The following is a 19,007-nucleotide window of genomic DNA, read 5'->3' on the forward strand; positions in this document are numbered from 1 at the left end:
GGCCGTCACTCCGCGCTAGCCGCCCGGCACCCCTGATAAACAAGGGCGAGAGAACCGGGAACAAGCAGACAAGCCGTCTCGTTGTTCTTTACGCCAGAGACTTGCTCCCGTCCCGACTGAATAATATTGTTATAAGGCAATGCGTATAATCAGATTTAAAACATTAAATTCCTCCAGTTCTACTTCCTTGTTCTAATGCCATTAAATTCACATTGTAAGAAAAATAAAGACTTTCTTTCAATTTGTTTGTGCACTTTTCAGCTAGGAAGTACGTGTTTGAATGCCCTCCTTTCATTGCTGTATATATGCTTTTATTTTAAGGAATTTCAAAAACTCAAAATTGCTTGAAGACGAGAGAGTTTGTTTGCGTTCTTGTGGCTGAGCGAACTTGTTGATCGTGTGATGTTTGATCAAGTTCCCATTCTTACGTCAACCTGACCATTTACTTATATATTAAACAACTAAGGTAAATTAAAACACTATTATATTTTTATATGCTTTCACGAATAAATGATTTCTGTCTTTCAATTTTCAGATTCCATGACGACGGATGGCTAAGTGGTTAGAGCACCTGACTACGAAGCTTGAGGTTCTGGGTTCGAATCCCGGCCGGGGCAGATATTTGTGTGAATAACACGAATGTTTGTTTTCGGGTCTTGGATGTTTAATATGTATTTATCTCTATATAAGTATGTTTATCCGTTGCCTAGTATCCATAGTACAAGCTTTGCTTAGTTTGGGACTAGATCAATTAGTGTCAAGTGTCCCATGATATTTATTTATTATTTATTATTTTATTGAAGTTGTATTGCACGCTAAAGTAATAATAATATATATAATAATATTATTGTTAATATTTTTTCACACACTCTTCTGCGTAGATTGTGTTTTGTTAAAATGAACTAACGTTTAAAACACAAATTTACATATCGAAGTATGTAACTTACCGTTGAATAACTAACAAGTTTATTTTTTATAGCGTAAATGCTGTTTTCGTGCTTGCAGTACGAAAAATAAATCAAACCTGTCATGACTTAAATTTGCCAAAAAAAAAATAGCATGAGTATTTTGGTGCAGTCGAATTTATCATTGATTCGGCGAAGCTTCCACTAAGGCATGTAGTGGAAATTGCAGAAAACATATTTCGCGAGCAAAGTGATTGAGTAAGATCCGCAAATCATCAGTAAAGACATAATAAATAGACGCCTTGACCTAGTTGCAGAGGCAGTGGAGCCGCGGTCGGTCGGTTCGGGAAACGGTAGTACTTTTATTCTTTGATAACCGATAGAGAAAACAATGTACACTGTACTTTCTAGAACAGCTATTAATGATTTTAGTATTTGACAAGAAATTTTTGCTAAAGGAAACGCATTTTGTAAGGTTCCGTACCTTGAAAAGAAAAAAGGAACCCTGATAAAATCATTTCGTAATCCGTTTGTTCCTCCATCCGTCGTCTCGTCCATTCGTTCTCTTGTCCATCCATCCGCCCGTCTGTCTGTCTGAAAAAGGTCTGTCAACATAAGTCAAATAACAAGTCCAAAAATTTCAATAATTACTGAAAATAACTATGAATTATATTTATATTTTCAGAGTATATCTATATTTTCATAATAATATTAAGATATGGCAAAATCAGGAGTTGTCAAATACCGTATTGAATGAATGCAATGGTTGATTATCTAGACTCTAGACTAATATGATAAAGACGAAAGATTTTATTGTTGTTTTGTTTGCAAAAATAGGCTCCGAAACTACTGGACCGATTAAAAAAAATCTTTCACTGCTGGGAAGCTACACTATCTCCGAGTTACATAGGCTATATTATATTAAAAAAAAAATAGGGATCCGTACTAAAACTTCAATAATGTAACCCAGTATGTAAAAAAAATAGTCATAAAATGAATTTCATCGCATGCGCTGCGAAAACTATTAAAGATAGAACAAAAAATACGTTTTACAATATTAAAGAATATATCAATATCTACAAAAAACTTCGCGATACCATGTGTCCAACTATTGTAGTTATGTCACTATAACTTTTTTTTTATTCGACTGAATGGCAAACGAGCAAGTGGGTCTTCTGATGGTAAGAAATCACCACCGCCCATAGACACCTGCAACACCAAAGAGATTGCAGATGCGTTGCCAACCTAGAGGCCTTGGGATACCTCAAGTGCCAGTAATTTCACCGGCTGTCTTACTCTCCACGTCGAAACACGACAGTGCAAGCACTGCTGCTTCACGGCAGGATTAGCGAGCAAGATGGTGGTTCTACTACCTGCATACTACAAAACTACTTTTTTACATTTTAAAAGTTGAAAGAAATGCCGACTAAGATCAGGCCATTTTATTCATAGTTTCGTATTAATCCTTATCTAAATAAATCATTTCATATTCAAGACTGTTTCAATACCTGCAGATTATTTTTTGAATTATTTAAACCGGATGTTCCATTCAAAAGATATAACGAATTTAAAAATATCAATCTAACCAAATAACGCATTTCCGTCGACGCGGACGCGGCTACGCGCGGGTCGGGTGCAGTTTTTGGGAAATGGAGCTGAAAATTGTGTGTGAAGTGCCCTTGATTACAGACCTTTTTAGAGTTCCCTATGACTAAGACTCCACTGTCCGTCTGTCTGTCAGCAGGCTGGATTTCATGAGCAATGATTATCGTATCGCTATAACAATAAATAGGTACTAAAAACAGAATAAAATAAATATCCCACACAACAACAACATAATAACATTAATAGTGTACGGCAGCGACATAAGATCGTAAACAAACGATCAAAAACAGCCTTACGTGCAAAAAGTGCATTTGGTATGGCACCCAAATTGTATAATAAGTTACCTGAATTTATAAGAGCGGATCATCATCATCATCCCAGCCTATATACGTCCCACTGCTGGGCACAGGCCTCCTCTCAGAACAAGAGGGCTTGGGCCGTAGTTCCCACGCGGGCCCAGTGCGGATTGGGAACTTAACATAAGAGCGGATGCGGATGCCGAAAGGCAAGAGTTTAAGAAACTTTTATTCAATTTTTTGACTCAAAATGCATTTAACTCTATAAAAGAGTACTTAGATTATAAGCCTAATAATATTTATTAAAGTTAACTGTAATTAACACTGAATATTTCCATGCCCATTAGCAGGCAGAATACACTGCACACAAATTGTAGTACACATCAACATCCACTTGACTGTATTCTAGCAAATAAAGTATATTTTTATTTTTTTGATTTTGATTTTGAACAAACGTGATTTTTTTGCCTTTTTAGGGTTCCGTAGCCAAAATGGCAAAAACCGAACCCTTATAGTTTCGCCATGTCTGTCTGTCTGTCTGTCTGTACGTCCGCGGCTTTGCTCAGGGACTACCAATGCTAGAAAGCTGTAATTTTGCACGAATATATATGTAAACTATGCGACAAAATGCTACAATAAATAAATAATAAAAAAAATTGTTGACTACCTCCCTTAGACGAAAATTGGGGGTGATTTTTTTTTCTTATCTAACCTTGTAGTGTGGGGTATCGATGGATATGTTTAAAACCATTAGGGTGTTGCTAAAACGATTTTTCGATTCAGTGATTTCTTTGCAAAATATTAAACTTTAGTGCAAATTTTCATTAAAATTGAGCGTCCCCTTCCCCATCTAAAATCTAAACCAATAGGTGGAAAAATTTGAGAAAATTCAGGTTGGTAGTAAGTAAGTATATCAAACTTACAAGAAAAACGCGGTTAAGTTTTCTTGAGAATTATTAGTAGTTTAAGAGTAAATAACAGCCTAAGGTATAAAATATACGTAAACTTGGAATATTCTGTACACAATACGAAATTCGAAAATATTACTTAATTTTTTCATAATGGCTGCGGAACCCTATTTCGGGCGTGTCCGACACGCTCTTGGCCGGTTTTTTGATAATGTCTAACGTTGTATAGATAACGGTACGGAACCCTTCGTCCGCAAGTCCGACTCGCACTTGGCCAGTTTTTTGAAAATTTTGCGCGTGCAAACTACCGGCTGCCGGCACGGAGACCTTTTTACCCGACTCTCCAAAGGAGGGTCATTTTGAATATTGTACCCGTGCGTGTACGTGTGCGGAGCCGGGGCGGGGGCTAGTGGAAAATATAGACAATTACGAGTACTAAGTGTTTTTTTTTGTTAAGAGTTAGAATTTAATACAAGTGGATAAGTTCTAAAAGTACAAAGGGGGTAGGAAAACCTTCGTCAGTTATTAAATTGATTCCTTTACAAAGTCATAGACTCTTAGTACGTTTTGAAACCAAAGTACTAAGTAGACAAGTGCATATCAAATTATTATACTCACTTGACATGATAACAATGGTCAAAATAGTATACACCTCTAACATATATCTAGTTTCATATCAATACAAAACCTTTTTAATAAACAACTTCGTAAAAGTTTCAATCAAATAATGTTCTATTTAATTGTCAGTGTTTGTCAGTGCCAATGTGTAGTTGTAGGGTTGCTATGGTCACCTGATTATGTTTAGCAGGTTGACAGGTTGACGCAGTATGTCCTACTCAATCGGTAAAGCAGATTATCGCGCATACTGAGCAAAAGAATAGATCTTAGGGTGACGAACCTTTTTTTACTCCGACTGTACCCACACACAACTTTCATTAGCTTTAACTGTTAGTTAGAACATAGTCTAACGTTAAGTTTGTCAGTCGAGATTGGTATTATTATTGTAAAACTCTTTATTGTACATAAAAACACATGAAAATAACAGAAAATAGCATATGATAATAAGATGTAGGTACAAAGGCGAACTTGTGCAATAACCACATAAGTACTTCACAAATTACAAATCAATTGTAAGAATAACTTAATGAAATATGAACTTTAAATTTATGTAAGTAATTTCCAAAATCACAAAGCTTAGAAGTTTCAGTCTGGTCTCTAAAATGAAATAAAACTGGCCAAAAGCGTGTTGGACACGCCCAAGATAGGATTCCGTAGCCATTACGAAAAAATCAAGTAATATTTTTCTAAAGATTTCGTGATGTGTACGGAATCTTCCAAGTTAAGGTAGGTATATTGCTATTTACTCTTAAACTACTAATTATTCTCAAGCAATCTTAGCTGTTATAATTTTCCTTGTAAGTTTGATATACTTACTACCATCCTGAATTTTTTCAAGTTTTTCCACCAAACAGTTTAGATTGTAGAGGGGGGGGGAACGCTCGATTTACATGAAAATTTAAATAAACCCAATGAGTCATACAAAAAAATGGTAATTACAAGAGCTGAAAAATTATTTTTAACAGCAGTAAAACTTCCATTACAACATTAAGTAAACAAAAGGAGCGACGTTTTTGTACGTTAAAGTAAATAAATATTGGACAGCCATGTTGTTTCCATAAATTTAATCAGCTGTTTGACATTACAAAAGCGAATTTCAGCTCATTCAGTTCAGTAACGAGTGTCTGAGGACAGAATGTTGAGTGTTATTGCGGTATCATGCAACAACAGTGTCGAGACACCGCTCTCGGACGCTCTCGACGCTGCTGTGAGACCGCTGCATCGCAGTAAAGCTTTTCTTAAGTACAGACTTACCAAAAGGATTTTGTGTCAGGGGACAGCGTGGCATATTGCAGTTATAAATGTCATGAAAATTTTGAATCACTATTAAAGTCAAAATACCACCAACGGGACTTATCACGCTAACACACACGAGTATCGGTATCGGCAACATTGCAGTTGCATTGGTGTGGTGTACTCGTGTGTGTTAGCATGATAAGTCCCGTTGGTGGTATTTTGACTATGAGTGAAAATCACGAAAGTTTAAAACGTTATAATACATCAAGTACTCATAAATGTCGAAAAACCACCTGTTTCATAAACCTGTGTTGTGAAGAAACCGGCAAGATAGTCAAAAAAGCCACAAGACGCAATTTTTTTATAGTGATTGTTTATCCGTTAATGTATATTTATATTTGCTTAGATTTAATACCTCTTTCAGAACTGAAATGGTATCTACAGTTTCAGTTCTAAGAAAACTAAACTTTTTTATTAACTTAAACCCATCAAATGATAGGTACTCGTCATAATCATTAAGTTGATCGAAGTCATATTCCTATCTGTGCAATAGTAGGGCAAGTGGCTAAAACTTGGCAGTCTTTATGAATACGCTTCATTCTTTTAGCGTGATCAAATAGTGGTCGGGAGGTCATTTCGGCTGCCAAGCAGCCACTAAGTCGCCGCCGCGGCGTCGCGTCGCGTCGTTTCTCGCGAGCTGGTTTGTTCACCCCGAAAATGTAGGATAACGACGTTTGTTACGAGTGTTAGTACCACTCCACGTCAGCCTTTTTACGTTGTTTGCTGCAGTGGATGCGTTCAAAAGAATTGCACGTTTGTGACTTAACAACGTTTTTGTTCAGTGCCAAGCTCCCGGTCCGAGCTTTGTGAGGGTTGCATTGTTCTGTTAGAACTGGAGTCGATTGATCCATGATTGCTTTTGTAACTAACTTGGATATCGTTTGTCGTTGTCGGGCATTCACAATTATTATGGTTAGTTCTCAAGTTATAGTACTGTACAATACTGGTACGTTGGCAACGGACAACCTTTTATAGCTTTTTATTTGTGCTTTTTTTTCTGTCTGAGTTTTATAGTTTTTGTTTTTAATAATAATAATAAATTTGCTTTCAAAAATTATGAAATCTGTAACATACAAAGTAAATATCTGACAGACCCCAAGATAGATAGAGCCTGTATTTTAGGGCCTTGGAGTGAAGTTGGAGTTTTACAGTTTTTATGTCACTTATGTGTGTGTTATTTATACTACAAGTAATGTGTCCTTTGTGAATAACATTAAAAAGTAATATAATAACTTTTTTAAGAGTCTTATCCAGAGTCCCACCAAAAACATTCTATAAAAAACTAGCCAAGTCTCGATGGAGCTGCTTGTTTATCTCTAAAAAGTAATGAAATCTAGACAAAGTCGTGCCAAGTCTAAGATTCCTTACTGCGATTTCTTTATATTGTCCGCGTATTGAATCTCAACATTTACTGGAAAAGACTTAAGACTCAACATTCTTTATACGTGAGTGGGTACAAGTCAACGGCCAAGTCACACAACATTAACTATAATAATAAAGAAATCGCAGTAAGGAACCTTAGACTTGGCACAACTTTGTCTAGATTTCATTACTTTTTAGAGATAAACAAGGAGCTCCATCAAGACTTGGCTATTTTTTTACAGAATGTTTTTGGTGGGATACTACTTACTGGCAGGAGTTCAGTTCTGTTCTGTATGCATTGCCAATAGTAAGTATCAGTAGATAAATTAACAATAGGCTACGAAACAAAATACGTAACAGTTCATAGGGTAAATGAATGAGACGGGAAAAGATTTTCGGACAAATGATATTTATACTAAACCTGAAATGGTAAAAAGAAATATTTAGGAAAATAGTCATCTGTAAAATGATAATATTTCGAATGATTTTCGGACAAATGATATTCGGTCAATGATTTTTAGTGTTTGAGATGCAGAATACCGATATGTAGAGAACAGTTCTATTTCATTCAGTAAACATAAATAGACATCTATTGATACCTGTTGAACATGACCAAGAAGTGCGCAATTTGGCTGCTCAAAGTCCATTTTCATAGCAGCTTTTATCCTACAACGGATTCCCGTCACGTTCACTCCATTAGCTGATTTACAATCGGAAATGGCCAGAGAATAAATGCCGTATTTAAGAGAAAAATTTGATTCCTTCCTTCCATTTCATGGAACAACAATTTCGTATTATTTATTTCCATCGTGACTACATTTCGCTGCCATTTTATGGCTGATGACAAGGTTACGGTTGAAAGCATTTAGGAAAGTAAAAAACAAATAATGGAATACAATTTTATCTATTCATGATTCCACTTTGATGCAAATTATATGCGAAGATACTTCACTAATGGTGTGCTCTTATGCAGAGAGAAGGTTTGTGCCCTGCAGTGAAGACTTATTATAGGCCGAGATGAACTAAAATATAAGATAGTTTTTGGATACACGTATTTAGTATATAATATGCATCTATATACGTATTTCTCACGTAGATAAACCAAATTCATACTATTATTATGTTGACAGCACTTGATTATGTAATCATAGTCTTCAGTGATCGATCTTCCGACCATCGGAATTTGGTAAAAATTAAGTGTTGTAACATTTTTTTGCTAGTAAATTGCAAGTAAAGATAATACAAGAGTATTTAAAATTACACATATATATATATGTTATTATGTATATAAACAAAAATAACCTGTAGTAGATAATAATTATGTAGGATCGAATGTTAAAATAAATAAATATTCAATCATGAAGGTAATTCAAGCACGTGTCGATTTTCTAAAGTTCGATAGACACTCAAAGCCAATCTGAACATTTCTTTACTTCAATTCCTCTAGTCTGATACTTAATTTGTGTTATTATGTATGAGATTAGAGGAATTTGAAGTAAAGAAATGTTCAGATTGGCTTTGAGTGTCTATCGAACTTTAGAAAATCGACACGTGCTTGAATTACCTTCATGATTGAATATTTAATTAACTTAACATTCGATCCTACATAATTATTATCTACTACAGGTTATTTTTGTTTATATAGCCTACTGCGACGAAGCCCAGAGGGACGGTTATTATTATGTTTTTTATGTCTATTCATTTTAATAAATGATACGTCATTTAATTTGTCTTGATGGTACGAAAGTCACTAGGTAACTACAGAAAATTGTATACACCATAATTGTATGCAGTGGCTTCGAATAAACTTAATATAATATAAAATTTAAAAAACTAATTATTTTTAAAAGTTTGAACTAATCTTGTTCTGATTGAGGAGTATGATCTATGTTTTAATTATTTGCTCATATTACAGGCCACACCCGGTATATTTTAGTAGGCAATCGGACTCAAAATGGCCTGAGTATGCTATAAAATAATTGTTTCGATGGATACCGATAGAAGTGGACATTTTCGCGACTTACCTGCAACTGCGAGACAACAAACATTGATTTATAAATACTCGCAGCAGTCGCAGCTAAGGTTGCGATGTGCAGTGCACCAGACATGGATTTTTAAAGATAAGTATATGTTACTAGCTTTTGACTGCGGCTGCGCCCGCGTGGAATTCGGTTATCGCGCGCTGTTCCCTCGCCGGGAACTGTGCATTTTTCCGGAATTAAAAGTAGCCTATGTCACTCTCTGGCTCATAAACTATCTCTATGCCAAGAATCACGTCGATCCGTTGCTCCGTTTCGACATGAAAGACGGACAACCATACAAACACACAATCATACAAACGACAAATTTTGGCTTTAAATTATTAGTCTATTATTTGTCTGAATGTTATTTTAGAAGATTTAATTAATGATCTCACTATTTTATCTACAGCCATTATATTATTATACATATAAGCCACACTGCAAGGCACAGATCTCGTCTTTCCTTTCTCTCTTCTTATCTCTTTCTTCGAACAAAATAGCTACTGGTTATAATGTACAACATGACCCCAGTACGGAGTGAATAGGTATTTCACAGAACATTTGTTTGGCAGGTGTACAATAAATGTCATGGTATTAACCTTATTATTTTGCATGTAACTTTACAACATACCTAATTCTTAAAACATAGAGCTCCAGTTTCATTAACTTAATGATAAAGTAGTTTCTTATGTATAAACTTGCTTACTAATAAACCTAAAATGAGATGCAGAGTAAAATAATGAAGAATGGAATTTAATTATTTAAAATTAATTTTAAATTGGCTCTCGGACAAAAGTTATCTCTTGTATTTGAATTTATCAGCCTTCACCTTTCCAGCTGACAAAGGAATGTTAAATGTGCTTCTTGGAAACCCTATTACTTAAGTATGTACAAATATGAAATTTCTCACAACAAGGTAAGCGTGTGTAAAATAAAATATGCTCTTACTATGTCAAAGTCAAAATATCTTTATTCAATTTAGGCTATAACAAGCATGCCTCAGTCAGTGCCTGATGTTGTTCGATGTTGAGATTTTCCCTAGAGATGATGACTGGATCCTTAACATCGATTGCTTGTAACTGTGGCATGTTACATGTGACGTTAGTCTTAAAATGAATTGTATACCGAATTTTTCAAAAAATCTTTGCCAAATATTAACTGCTGTGTGAGATGAGGCATAATCATAGTCGGAAATACCTGGAACTGATCATCAACACGAATGGGCACATCAATAATTTCCGTAATATTGTGTGTAAACCCATCCGCAGTTGCAACCCTACTGGTTGCATCTTGGTAGCCCTTAAGCCCAGTGTGAATAACCTATTTGCAAATTGTTGGTTCATAACCGTCCGATTTGCACCAGAGTCAAGTAACCCTCAAATTGTGAGCCTAAAATGTCTACCCTTAAATAAGATCTATTATCACCCTGTTTCTTAATTAACAATGGCATAGCTCGCTATCGTTATTGTTAAAAAATATCCTTACTATAGAAAGCCAATCCTGCCACTCTTTACTACTTTGACCTGGGGAGAGATCTAAGTGGCAGTGTTTAAATTTCTCCCCTGTGCGTTTCCTTACACTCGCAGTCTTTCGTTGTAACGCGGAAACGTCCACATTTATAGCAGAAAAGACGCTGCTTTGGTATGCTACACTCCCTAAACAAATGACCACTTTCTCGGCAATTCCAACAACGCTTGCTAACCGCAGGACCAGATCTACCTTCCGCTACCTCAATGTCTTTTACCTCAAATATGGCTGTATCTTCAGATCTATACGCCAGGTCTGGTTCTAATACGTTTCGCATGGCCTTAGGTTGCTGAAAGTTATCGCAGTTGATTTTTGTTCGCTCTACTATTCTAAGTACATTAACTAGGTCAGGTATAGAACTAAACATGTCCCTGCATACAGCTCTCTGATAGTACGGTTGTAGGTTTTTTAACACAATTTGTACTTGTTCAACTTCAGGTATTTTAACTGGCAACCTTTTGAACATATTTTGCATTACGGCTATGAATATTAGTACCGACTCCTCACCACCTTGTGTCCTAGCTCTTATTTCACCCAAAAGTTCTTCCTGGTAAAATGGCATCTGAAAGGTACGTTTCATGAGTATGACTAACTCTTCCCAGCTATTAGCATATTCTTTATTAGCCCTATACCAAATTAGCGCGTCTCCTTCGAAAAATCTATGGCATAGCGCCATAAGTCAATGTCTGTAGCGTTTCTGGCATCTTTGAGTTCTGAACTCTTTCCAAAAATGCATTTACACTCATATTATTGCCCCCTGAAAATTTTAAGCCCCATTGATGTATAGGCACCAGCTTGCGTATAGGAAACTCTTCCTCTACCGTAGAATGTCTAAAAAAATTAGCTCTTCTACCTCTTTCATTATCCCACTGTCCTGTCACGAAACTAACATTCTTGTTATTGTCCCCCGTCTCCCGCTCGTTCGAGCCAGTATTTCCTGCCTGCCTGTCCCCCGTGCCTGTAGGCATACCTTCTTTGATTTGTAACTTTTCTATGATTTGTGCTCCTAAGTCCCCTAACGTCTCTTGTAAGACCTCTTTATCACCTGCTGTTAAAACATCATCCTCCACTAAATCATCTTGCCCTTCTAATTTTTGTAATAAAACCTGGCACTGTTGTTTCAGACCCTCCTTGCGAATACCGTTATCTTCGGTATCATGTTCTATTAGATTTAATCTATTTTGGACGTGATACAGCCTGGAAATCAACCGTTTAAATAAAGACCTATCCGGTTTACCTACAATTTCAGAAATGTAATTCGCAAGTGTACTAAGTTTCGCCGCACATACTTCCAATTCTAACTTAACACTTTGTGAACTGTAGTCAGGAGCTTTAACTTCTTTCAGAAAACCTCCGTCCTGTTCACTGAGAATAATTTCGCGCAATAATCTTCTCATAACGGGTGCAGTACTTTTAACTTTTATTCCGCGGGACACCAGTTCGTACTCCAGTTCATCCTTTAATAAATAGGTGGGATCCATTTTGATTTAGAAGAATTTTTACAGTAGAAATATGGTAACTTGCAATAAAATTAATGAATTCTGATGAATTATAATATGTGATATAAAAACGGATAGTTAAATTTTGAAATCTAAAATGTGGGTACACGTAAATTGACCTCCCGTAGTAAAATCAAGTACGTCTGTAACATCCATGTAACACCAAATTTAAGTATACACCAAATTCACTAACAAAACATATAACTAAAGACATAAAAGAAACAATCAAAAAACCTACTAACAATTCATATTTATAATAAAAGTAACAAAAAAAATGAAAAAAAAAACTAGTCAACCTCCTTAATTTAAATGTCCAAGCGTTATCTTTTACGTTGGGCGCTATTTGTTATGCCTATTTGTGGTAATGACTATCATACTATACAATAAAAGTAGACGGTTTGCAAGTATATTAATTTAATCTATTGTTAAGGAGCTAACAACACTATTTGGTAATTAAATCTAAATTAAGTTTAAACTAAAGCTAATTAAATTAATGTTGAGCGCCAGGAGGGTTTAGCACGTAGACCTGGACCCCTGCCAATCCTTTAATTACAATGCCGATATGCCGCCGGCTAGCTTAAATACTACACTTGTCCTCAAGTTGCTACTGAATAATATCCGAAGGGCATTTCCATAGGCTAGAACAATGATAATAAATTAACTGTCTAATTTATCTACACTAATCTTAATCTAGATTGAGCTTACATTTCTAAACTTACCCCTTCGCCGTAGTAATGGTTACACACACAAAATAGGAATTTATTAATTCCCTGTATCGGTGAATCTAATACTTTAACCAACAATTAACCATCATGATTATACTGCACAAGAATTTGTGGGTAAATGTTGCTTCTTAATTCTAACACGATTACACGAGACACAAGGTGTCTGCTTCGATAATTGCAGAGGAATGAATCTCAAGTAAATGACCTCACCCTCATCTACCAAACACCATTTTAATCACACAAATTAAAATACAAAAAGATGTTCCGGGTTACTGGATTCGAACTGGCGTCATCGAATTCCCAGCCCTATCATATACCGCTGATCCATCGCTAGACTAATAGATGCGGTGAAATTAGCAATCACTTGCGTACTGTGTTCTATTACGTCATACGCTTTTATTAATATTTACTATAACCATAACACAAGCACTTATGAATATCAAAAAAAATCTACCACAGGTTCGGAAAAACCTCTGTTGAGAAGAATCCGGCAAGAAACTCAACGAGGTATATTTTTTTAAACAGATTTACAAATATTAAATGATGTCTATATGTTCGGTATATTGTAAAGTACTTGAACTAAATAAAGAAACGAAAAATTTGTTCCTAATTTTAATCTTATTTAATTAATTTAGATTAGACTTGGTCAGCAGCATATGGAATAGCTCAGACGGCTAAAAATAATTCGACATGTATTTGGACCAAGTTCCGTCTACTAAGTTTCCGTCCTGTACCTATGAAAGTTGGTAAATCAGCAAGAAAATGCAGATTGAAGGAAAGCTATTTCCAACAAAACGCTCCGCATCGGCTCAGAAATTGGTTCCTCTTTTCGCTCCACTGCCCGAAGAAAGTTGCTGCGCTACAACCTATTTTTATTATTATTTCGTTCTTGTTTCTGCTGTCTGATAGATGTTTGATTTTAATCTCCGGCGAAATTCACTATATCCTGAAATACGGAAACGGGTAATTTAGACAGAGTTCCTATGCTTGATAATGACAAAACGTCCCAAAATGTTGAAATTGATTAATTTTAATGTTCTTATAAGTTTTAATCCAGACCAGAACAACAATTTTTTTACGAAATATTTTTGTTGTGCCTTGCATTGAAGGCGTGTAGAGTAGACAAATATGAATGTTGTTTTAAGTTTTGTGATTGGTCTTAAAAATTAACACAGTTAAAAGTACTTAAGCGTTAAATTATTTTTTAATTACGAGAGTACAAGGTAGAATCCCTGAATAAAACTCCAAAAAACTGTTATATTTTAAACAGTGCGGATTCTCTCATGAGTTTTGCTTAAGGAAAATGAAAAATAAAATTTTCCCAACTCAATTTCGTTGTTCTCTTCAACAGACGAAAACCTTATCTCTCTGCCTTTATTATTTTCCAAGTCCGTCCGCAATATTATGCGAGACGGCACGGCAGATGGATCAGAAAACATAAATCTGACGTCTAAACATGTTTGCGCTGAAAACGCTTACACCAAGAGGATTTTTCTGGCTCTGCCGCATTAATATTACCAAAGCACCCGTCACTTTGACACACATTACGCTAAGTAAATACGACTGTAATCCGCCATTCAATTAGTATCCACGTTTCGCTGATGCTCATCGCCTTAGACAAAGATCACAATTTCAATTCGGATTATGGTTTGGTTAAGTAACGGGAAAGTCAGAGCCATCTTGTTCTTGATCTTGCTTCACACTTCATAATGGGGATTGGCATCTTTTTAGTCCATATCTAAATATCCCAAAATGCTCCGTCTTTTCGTTTTTGCCCTTTGAATTTCTCGAAAAAAGCCGAGTGACTCATGCATTTATTTTGCCACCTCCCCTTATGTATTTATTAGCTTCCACGCTCATAACGGCACCTCTCACTCGACGAGCTTTTGTCAAATTGTCGGCATTCCCCGCTCGCGCTGCGCATAGTTCTCGCACTCGCACGCCCGCCGGCGACCGACCAATTCCGCGATACATTTTGTAAAATATGCATGCATAAAACAATATATATCTTTAAGAACAAAGTCACGATACAATGTTCTTTGTTACAGTTATCAAAGAGTACAGGTTATCTTGTAGTGCACTGTTTTGATAAGACTACTTTGCATACACACTTGTGTGGAATTATTATATCCTAAAAAAATATAATAAACTTCACATTTGATTTATAAATTGTATTCACATTGATCCATTGAAGATAGGGTATATGAGTTGAATGTGCCACAGGAAGAATCAGATTAAGAGCAATTAGATAATATACCGGCGTAATAAATAGATGCGAATTGAAGGAAATTTCAGATAGAACATCAAAGTTGTAAATTGAAAGAAAAAAAAGAGTAAAACCAGCCAAGTCCGAGTTGGCGTCACGCACTCAGGATTTGGTACAAACTTACCTGTAGTAAATAATTCTATTCCATAATTAAAAATAAGGTAAGTATATTTTAAAGGCCTAGAATTATTTTAACACGAAAATAAAGCGAAAGGTACTTAATTCTTTTATCATTCAATCACCCTCCGCTATTGTGCCTTGTACCTAACAAAATACGTATGCCAATGTAGATTTACATTGGCATAATTATTTTGTTAGATTTATTTCCATGAAATCGGGTACAAGCATGAAACAGGGAATTCATTTATTTGCCGCAAAAGTGTACACTATTTTTTATGAGTTTATGAAAGGAACTTGGTACCTATTGCTTCAATTGAATTTAAACTGAAGGTGGTACTACAACTACTTTCCAAATCTGAAATCTCTTACGCCTCCTCCAACTAGCAATGAGCATTCTGGATTCATGAATGTTTTATTGTGGAGGCGACGCGGAGTTAGCGAGAAAAATGCGACGTCATTCATTCGGGCTCGTCACGGATACTAACTGCGTGTTCTGCGTTGTTTGGATTTAGTGAGAAAAACGCAATCTCCCCTAGCTTGTTCTTACTCACTGATTTGCGCTTTTAGCTTTTTGGGGAAATTAAATTTTAGCTGGAATCTCTAGTAACTTTAGGGTTCGTGTTTCATTAGCGAGCGATTTTTAGGGTTCCAGAGCCAAAATGGCAAAAATGGAACCCTTATAGTTTCGCCATGTCAGTCTGTCTGTCCGTCCGTCCGCGGCTTTGCTCAGGGACTATCAATGCTAAAAAGTTGTAATTTTGCACGAATATAATATATTATGTAAACTATGCCGACAAAATGGTACAATAAAAAATTGTAAGAAAAATTTTTTTAGGGTACCTTCCATAGTCGTAATGTGGGGGTGTTTTTTTTTCTCATCCAACCTTATAGTGTGGGTGGGGTATCGTTGGATAGGTCTTATTAAAACTATTAGGGGTTGCTTTGATTTGTTTGCGAAATATTCAACTTTAAAGTGCAAATTTTCATTAAAATCGAGCGTCCCCCCCCCCTCTAAAATCTAAACCGGTGGGTGGAAAAATTTGAAAAAATCAGGATGGTATTAAATATATCAAACTTACAAGGAAAACTATAACGGCTAAGTTTGCTTGCGAATTATTAGTAGTTTAAGAGTAAATAGCAGCCTAAGATACAAAATAAACCTAAACTTGGAAGATTCCGTATAAAAATACGAAATCCTTAGAAAATATTACTTAATTTTTTTGTAATGGCTACGGAACCCTATTTTGGGCATGTTCGACACGCTCTTGGCCGGTTTTTTTTAAATAGGGAAGTAAAATAACAACAATGAAATGTACCTAGGTTGGTACATTTTTGTCATGAAATGCGGGACAGAAAACATCACACTTATATACTGGGAATTTTTATTAAGGCATAAAAATATTAATAAATTATAAACAAATCAATATGAAGGTTTTATTGCTGTTCTTGTATAATATGCCAAGAGAAAACGTCGGGAGACCTTTGCTCAGATTTAAGAACTGCGCGAAACGAGACATAGCCGCCTTCAAAATTGACCACCTTGACTGGGAAAAGTTGGCGGAGAAACGTACAGATTGGCGCGGACGTGTGTTGGAGGGTCGCAAGTATTGCGATGAAGCCTGGCTCAAGGCACTTGCTGACAAAAGACAGAATAGACACCAAGGCGGTTCTGCACCAACATCCGCAGACTTCTCTTGTCTGGTTGTGCACATGCAAGACGCCAAAATTCGTCTGGAACAGACGCGTAGGCCTGAATTTTGAAAATATTCGGCGAACGGTCGTTAGTTCGGTACAGATTATCTTCCGACAAAGGTTTCCTTTAAAAACTTCCATTCTAACCTATCCTTTGCTGAAAGACTCCATATTGGACCCGCTATTTGCCGGATATCATGGACCTATGTCTTACCTGCCTACCTCTATTTTTTGCTTCTCGTGGGTACCATTTTGTTACCAGTTTTGTCCATTTCTCTTTCTTTTTTAACCCCCGACGCAAAAAGAAGGGTGTTATAAGTTTGACCGCTATGTGTGTCTGTGTTTCTGTCTTTGGCACCGTAGCTCTGAAACGGGTGGACCGATTTGAATAAGGTTTTTTTTATTTGAAAGCAGGCTTTCCAGCAATGGTTCTTAGACATGTTTTATCAATATCGGTTCAACCGTTTCAAGATCATCAGCTCTTTTTTTCGCTGCGGTAGAAATTTTAGACGCATAATGGGTATTTACTTTACTTTCAAACATATTTGGGACCTAAAATTTGAAACACCCATGTATGCTATATAACACGTATAACACACTATATAACATACTAACTGCTTTCTAACACATTCAGGCCTTACAACGTCTCCTATCTATTTTTACCCATTGTTGTCTCCCTGTCCTAATACAGAATACCTACCAGACATTCCAAGCTACGATAACACCAATACTTTATTACCATAAGTCGGTTGTTTACTCCTACATGAAGACGGAGTGTCGGGTAGCAGTAAAAGCTTTCACTATAATAATAAGAAAAAGAAAACCGAATACCAAAAATGTAAGTATGTGTTATATTCAAAGACTGTAACGAATGATAAGTAATACTAAATTTTTTTTTTTTATACGACTGGATGGCAAACGAGCAAGTGGGTCTCCTGATGAAATCTATTGGATGGTTTATATCCATACTAGAATGTTCTATTCCATCCTTCTTTGAAGAAATACGGAGATATTTATTATGCTTTATGAAGTACTTATGTCTACTTTTTGGTAAACTTATTAATTACATTCATATTCGTATTATTATTATTATTATAAGCCTTTAATCGGACAGCATGTAACATTACAAGAATGTATAAATGTATTTCATCACTTCTTTCCTTCTCTGTTATTCATTGATATCTCGTTCGCTTATTTTTTGCATGTCCGTTTGCTAGGTGGCAAAGGCCTTCTCCAATCTTCTCCATTCTCGTCTTTCTATAGCCACTCTATTCCATGATATTCCTGCGACCTGTCTGATATCGTCATCCCACCTTCCTTGTGGTCTTCCCCTTTTTCTTTTCCCATTTCTCGGGTACCATTGCGTAACTATTTTGCTCCATTTTTCTTTCCCTCTCAGTATGTGACCTGCCCATTTCCATTTATGCCTTCTTATTTTCCGCGATATATCTTGGACTTTAGTCTTGTGTCTGATGTGGCTGTTTCTAACTTTGTCTGTTTTTTTGATTCCTATCATGCTTCTTTCCATCGCGCGTTGGCATATAGAAAGTTTACTTGTTATGTTCTTTGTTAGAGCCCATGTTTCGCTACCATATGCCAATACCGGCAGGACGCATGCATTAATAAATAGTTTGGTTTTAGTTGTTATGTGTAAATTTTTGTCTTTCATTATTTCCTTTAAACCCCAATACTTTTTCCAGCTGTTTGCAATTCTTCTTTCAACTTCTTTGTTTAAGTATATTATCTTTTGGAGACATCAGTTGGCCGAGATATATGTATTCTTCAGGATAGGTGATCTGAGTCTTCTCTACTGATACTATCCATTTATTACCGTTGGTCATAATTTTTGTTTTTTCTGGATTTAGCTTCAGCCCGGTCTTTGCGCTCTCAGATGCTAGATCGTTGATCATCTTGTTTAAATCTTCTGACGTTTTATCGAATAGCACAATATCATCCGCAAATCGTAAGTGGGTTAATTTGCGCCCATCTATAGTTATGTGTAGGTCTTCCCATTCGAGATTCTTGAAGATCCTCTCTAATACAGCTAGGAACAGTGCTGGCGAGAGAGGATCCCCTTGTCTTACTCCTTTTTGTATTTGAAACATGTTGCCTTTCTTTTCTAGTTGGATGCATGCTGTGCTGTTTATGAAGACATTTTTATAAGTCT

This window comes from Choristoneura fumiferana, chromosome 13, assembly GCF_025370935.1.
Source record: "Choristoneura fumiferana chromosome 13, NRCan_CFum_1, whole genome shotgun sequence".
Classification (NCBI taxonomy): domain Eukaryota; kingdom Metazoa; phylum Arthropoda; class Insecta; order Lepidoptera; family Tortricidae; genus Choristoneura; species Choristoneura fumiferana.